At 35.2% G+C, this 6,762-nt stretch overlaps 1 long non-coding RNA gene across 1 annotated transcript; it reads right to left on the bottom strand.

The window, feature by feature from the left end:
• Positions 1-754: 754 nt before the first annotated feature.
• Positions 755-2,768, bottom strand: LOC141553638 (uncharacterized). The gene is made up of 3 exons (XR_012485564.1): positions 2,688-2,768; positions 2,174-2,282; positions 755-1,158 (listed from the first exon to the last, which is right to left on the bottom strand). It is a non-coding gene; the product is annotated as an uncharacterized LOC141553638 (long non-coding RNA).
• Positions 2,769-6,762: the final 3,994 nt, after the last annotated feature.

Raw genomic sequence — 6,762 nt, forward strand, 5'->3', positions numbered from 1 at the left:
AAGGTTCTTTTAGTAGCCATTCTAAGATGGGCTGAATGGTTTCCTTCTGGTCTCCATGTTTATATAACCATTTGATTCTTCTTCAATCTTGAGCTATCCTCACCAAAGTTGTGAGTTTTGGGGCATTATTCCCTACCCTTTCTTCTATGATATATTGATCCTGACCCTTAATAGGATATGCACACATATACCAATTCCAACATTTTAATCAACTGGGCTGGTCTATCTGGTCAAATGCTAGTTAATACAAAACCCAAATGTAGTTATGTGTATATACACCAACTGATAATTTTTTTTTCAAAATCTCTTGTTGACTTCAATCAAGCAATTAATTATTCTGAGGATAAATGATAGATAACTGGTTCACTGAATGCAGCTGATTCTCCTTACCTCTTATGGTTTGTATTTGTAGACACTGAACAAGAAAAGATAAAATCACGAAAAAAATATTCATTAAAATCTCAGCATTTATTTTTAAAATAGCAAGATTATGATTTTGAAATATCTAGTTGATTATTTCCAAATAGGAAAGAATCTTTAATTGATTCTACTGTTTTTATCTATTATCTATTGTATTCAACTCAAGTCCTCCAATGCCTCTTTAATTAATTCTGCACTACATTCAAAGGCTTGCTTTTGTACTTAATTCTCTGTTTGATTTAAATTCTTTTTGCAAATAAATAAATAATTATCAAAGCTAATGAGACTCTGAAGATTTGAGATGTAAATATCATATGCAGATTTGGGGGGTTTTTTTTTGGTTTCCCAGTTCAGCTGAAGACCAAAATAGCACTTGCAAGTTTGATTAAGAAGTCTCGGCTTCCCTTTCTATCTTTTCCCTATAAGTCTTTCTTCTGGCAAAAATAAGTTACTTTATGAAAACAAATCCTGTATATCTTATTCAATTCAATAGACATTTATGATGTGATTTTTTTAGATGTGAAAGAGAAAATATGGTATGTAGAGGACCAGCATTGTGGTCGAGAACTTGGATTCGAGTTCTGCTTCTTACACATGCTGGTTTTTGTGAGTGTGAGCAAGTCACTTAACTTCTAGAGAACTCTCTAAGACTATAAATAATATAGCAGTTTCCAGTTTGGGCCAATAAAAGAAGCTTCCACCAAGGTAGATGATCCATCTACTGGAGAAATCACAGGTCTGAATAGGGAAAAGGAAAAAAAAAAAAAGAATATATTTCAAAGCACTGTGTTACAATGTATATCCCCAACCCTAAAAGCAAGTTCTGAGCCAAAGCTACTGAGTCACAGACTCCATATGGACCTGAAATTCAGTTTATTATTTACTTAATGGCTATGTGATTTTGGCAATTTATATGGTCATTATGGTTCCTTCCAACCCTAATTCCATGATTCATTAAACCTATCCTAATGTCACACAATGGGCTAAGTGATAGAGATACACAGACAAAAGACAAAATAATCCCTGATTTCAAGTACCTTGCATTTTATTGGAGGGGAATAAATATGTATATATATATATATATATATATATATATATATATATATATATATATATATATATATATATACATAGAGAAGTAAATGTGAAATACACACTTTCAAAGCTTGGTAGGAAGAGCTACAATGCATGACAATTTATATATTTCCTTGCACACTCCTATCCTCCAAAAGTTGCCTCCAAGAGCATAAATATATTTACACAAAGGGTACATCTGCTACATCAACATCACTACACATACACACACACACACACACACACACACACACACACACACACACACACACTGTCTTCATTGTCCAACTTCTGAGATATTAAATTACAAATCTATGAAACATAAAGCCTTTCTCTAATATTCTAATACAAAGAACTGGAGATCTGCAAAGAATTTTCAGAGCTTCTCTCTGCATTGTAGTGGATATTATTAAATTGTATCTAAAGAGTCTTACATTGAGCAATCTGCCTTTGTGAAAGATATTTGTATCCTTTACCAAGAAAGTATGATTCATTTCGCAGAAATTTTCATCTGCGATTAATCTTTCAGGATATAGTTAGTGTTCTGATATTTTCAGATATTGTTTTATGGGGGGTGGGGTGGGATTTAAAGTAGTTGTCCCCTGGCAGCTCTTGAGATTACTCAGTGATTATAAGCAACTCAATACTGTGTGACAGCATTTCCATGCAAGGGACTTACAATCATGTTTCATTAATTCGGCTTGAATGAAGCCTCATTTCTGGCCTTGAGGAGCTTAAGATTTATGTGAAATTAATAACAGAACAGATGTCTTCACAATTTGGTTCCTCTGGAAAAAAAAAAAAAAAAACTGATTACTTTGAAAACTTCAATGCTTTAAAATGCAGGCCCAGGGAGTTTTCTCTCTAGGGTAAAGAGTTATTCGTTGATATCGTCCACATCTCAGAACTAAGTGGAATTTAAATGTCAGATTTATATTAAATAGTCATGTTCCCCATTATGACATATAATAAACAAAAGCTTATTACTTTCATTAATAAGCTGTGTTGGACATTTAAAGTAAAGCTTCCTGAGATAAAGTATGGCCTCAGAATAAGCAGGAGGAATGAGGGAGGCACAGGGGAGGTATGGAGGAATATTCAGGCAGGCTTGGGTTTTTATCTTTGTTTCTGGTAATTTAATCATCTTTCCCTCATAGGAAAACAAAATGCATCTGTGCTCACACAAAACTCACCGACTTTATAGGAGAGCTGAACCCTCTCATGCCGGATGTGTATGCAGGAGGCCAAATGCTTTCTTTTTCATAGGACACTTGAAGTACCGGCTCTTTAAAAAAAAAAAAAAAAAAAAAAAAAAAAATATATATATATATATATATATATATATATATACATATATACCTATATATATGCATGTGCGTATAAATACAGATTATTTTTCTTTCACTAAAAACTACCTTCATTTTGTCTAGGTTTCCAAAACAATAGATGCTTTGTAAGTTATATTCTAACACCTGTCAGATCACTAGGTATGTCTTTAAGGCAAGAGGATCTAGCATTATCTCTTTAAGACCAAGAGGAAAAAATAATAATAATTGGAATAAAATTCTCCCCTGGCTGGCTTTTTGATCTGTTTTGCTGAAGGGCAGAAGGAGAAATATATGTGAGATGAGAAGCTTCTGATAGAGCTGATAGGGGCTTCAAAGGTATGGGAATGGATACGTCTGCTTGGGATTTAGGATTATAGGACTTAGGTCTGGACAGGGACTTTTAGATCAGTAATTATTAACATGAGATCTACAGAATCTCAAAAGTGTAACACTAAACTCAATGATCCATAGATAGATTATAGTCAGAGTGTAAATTTTGATGAGAAAAAAATTATATCTCTATTTTCACTAATTTCTAACTGAAATTTAGCATTTCCTTCCATATTAAATATTTGCAATAATACATTGATATCCATAAGCTACTAAAAGGCTAGAAACTTCTACTAGTTAAACCCCTTCATTTTGTACCTAAGGAAGATGTGTCCAGCAATTTAATTTCTTAGAAACTGGACAATTAAAATATGTGTATATGGGACAGGGGTGTGTGTGAATTAGCACTCATGACCTTTATGTGCATATATTTATACTCTTGGAGGTAGCCTCAGAAGGGAGCATTATACAGAGCAAGGAAGACAGATGAAGTTCTTCCTTTAACTCCTTTGGAGGCGGGTATCTATATCTATACATATATAGATATATATGTACACTTTGTATTTACTTAGTCATGAATTGAGTGTGTTCGGACTCCCTCTCCTAGAGCCAGGTCTACTGTATCTCCCACTAAGGGCTCCAGAGGTATACTAAGGGTTGAGTGCTTAATGCCATGATTTCAGGCTCCCACAATTATATTCTTCTCATATCAGTGACTATTGCTCTAGTTTCATGTAATAATAGAATAGCAATGAACTTTCATGAAGAGCTATTTAATTCAAAGATATATTAAGTACACAAATATAAACATTTCCCTCCAATACCTCAGGAGCATACTCTGTCTCATCCCATCTCAATCAGTGGGTAGAATGGAGTCTCTCAGAACAATTTATTTATAGTACTGGTCCACTAAGTTCACTTTTTGATATAATATGACTGTAAATTGAGTTCTCATCTCAGTTACACCTCAAGATGGGTCCTGAAGAGCACTCTTTGCTTCTTGGGCATCAATACTATGCTGGCTACAAAATCCAGCAGGAATCATTCATTCTCCTGACCTAGCAACACTTAAAAGTTTGTATCTTCAATCATTTTACTTAAAGAAGAAAAAAAAAAAAAAATACTGTGACAGGCAAAATAACCAAGGCTGCAGGGCCTCAGAGGAAAAAAAGGCCAAAAGGTCTCTCATAGTTTTCTCTCTCACTAGATACTGGAGATAAAGGAGTCAAGCCAAGATAGAGAAATTGAAGGAAAAAAATGGCCAAGGCTCTGGAAGCTGATTCTTTGGAAAAGCATACCCAGTACTAACTACTCAACTAATCAAAAAATCTTCTTATAACCACATGGTTAACAGACCAAAATTAGTTACAGAATGTCTATACATACTCAAATCTCTGAAAATATTTCCATTACATATCATCACAAACTCCCCAGGCTCTTCCACAAGAGGCGACACCATCAGATGTCCTCTGAACACATGTACCCTGTTATATCTGGAACATAATGTCTGTCTCCATAGGAGTGGCAGAACAAGCTCCTCTTAGATCTGCCTAGGGTAGCTGTACTAGGGAGAAATATTTGTAGTTAGCCATTCAAACAAAAAATATTTACTATCATTGCCATGCCCTTAGAGAACAGAGGGGCACCTAGGACAAATCACATTTTGAATGTGCTTCATTATTTTATCTGGTTACATTCTTATAATGGTGAAAACTGAACCCTCCAGCATTCACAATGAGAAGAATGGGAAGTTGGAATTGTGGCAAAGGAGAGAGGAGTACCAAAAAAAAAAAAAAGATGTCACAATAGTGTAGCATAGAGGAACAATACTGTTTTTAAAGAGAAGCGTGGATTTGGGTTCCAACTAGTAACTAACTAGTACCAACTCTAGAGCCACAGGAATTGGATTCCCCCAATCAGGCTGCTTCTTACTCAATGTGCAACCTTAGACAAGTCATTTTTTGTCTCTGGCTCACAATTTCATTTATAGGAAGAAAGTTTGGTTTAACATTTAAAACACATTTAATTACAGAAAAACAAGTATTTTGAAGGTGGGAGTAGAAGGAAGAGGGGAAGATAAAACTACTCATCCATAAATCTGGACAGCTCAGTCCCAGGGTAGAATACCAAAAATTAATTGATTGACTAAAATGTGTGTGAGTGGGAAGGGGACAATATGCCAGTCATAACCAGAAAGAAGCCCAAAACTGGGAGCCAAGGACCCACTTTCTCCTGGACTTCTTGCCTTAATCTAACATTTTCACTTCCAGCTTGTCCCCATATTCTACTAATTTGTGAATGATTTGATAGGAAGATGAATAGTGGAGATAGAGTATAGGCTGATAACGATAAAGAAATTTCATGGCAGGGCTGATTCCTAAGGTCAGGCATGAGATGAAGCCATTTCTAGAGCCTGGGAAAATTAGAGAGATTGCCTTTTGTATATCATTCTATCAAATTTGCCTTAACATTTGTCTTTTCTGCCCTTCTCTTCCTTCAAACCCAGCAACTGATCTTAAAGATACCAAAAGGTTGGAGCTTCACAGTGATTCTGGGTAATTTTTCCAAGGGTTAGTCTGAGAAAGATTTGGAGGATGTAATGGACTGAGAATTCTTTGAGTCAATACTTGATTGGGTTGCTAAAATAGCTAACGCACTTTTAGAAAACAAAATATATAAAACTCAGAGATTAAAATCTCACTCCTCTGGTCTGATCAAACCCTATATTCAGTATTGTGTTTTCATTTCCAGGCACTACACTTTAAAAAACAATATTGACAGACTGAAATGTGTCCAGAGGAGAGCAATCCTGTGAATGATGAAGGTTTTTTAAATTCATACCCTATGAGAGTTAGTTAAAAGATTAAGAGTATCTAGCCTTAGGAAGGAAAAAAAAAAATAGAGAGAATAGAATAGTCACTTTTAACTATTAGGAAGGTCTGAAGAATGATTTGAATTCATTCTAGCTGGCTCCAGAAGATAGGACTAAGGGTAAGAGTTGCCAACAGGCAAAATAAGGCCTTATTTAAGAAAAATTCCTAATTATTAGAGCTAGCCAAAAGTGGAATTGCTTAGGTATAAGTTAGAAAAATGGCTTTTGAAGTCTCTATTACACTGGAATAACCTACTCACAAGCTCTAATGAAAGGCGAGTAATGAACAATTGAGAGAGATCACAGGATTCTCTTCCTGTGTCTTCAAGCTCACTGAGAAGTGCTGAGGTGATCATAAAACCCAGTGTCTATATGTCCTGAAAGTGAAGACAGAAATGGTAGTGAGGTACTTTCAGGTACAAGAGAAGGTATTCCTATAATCACAAAGGACCCCTTATGTGTGAGGTCTAACAGTATGAAGAATGAAAGGGTGTTAGAGGAACTCTACTTTGAATGCTGTTTTTCTTTAATCTTAAAGAAATAGTTTTCTCTTTTTAGTGAAATAGTTGCTGATCCCCTGGAAAAGGGGATGAGCACCATCTGCTGGAACCTCAAAGGAACTTCAAAAATCAAAGAATACAGCCTATGTTAAAAATGACTACCTGATGGGAGCTAAAAGATGCCATAGTTGTGCACTTACAGAAGACAGTGGAAAGGAAAAATATCAGTGATACCATT

The sequence above is a fragment of the Sminthopsis crassicaudata genome, chromosome 2 (assembly GCF_048593235.1).
Source record: "Sminthopsis crassicaudata isolate SCR6 chromosome 2, ASM4859323v1, whole genome shotgun sequence".
Lineage (NCBI taxonomy): Eukaryota > Metazoa > Chordata > Mammalia > Dasyuromorphia > Dasyuridae > Sminthopsis > Sminthopsis crassicaudata.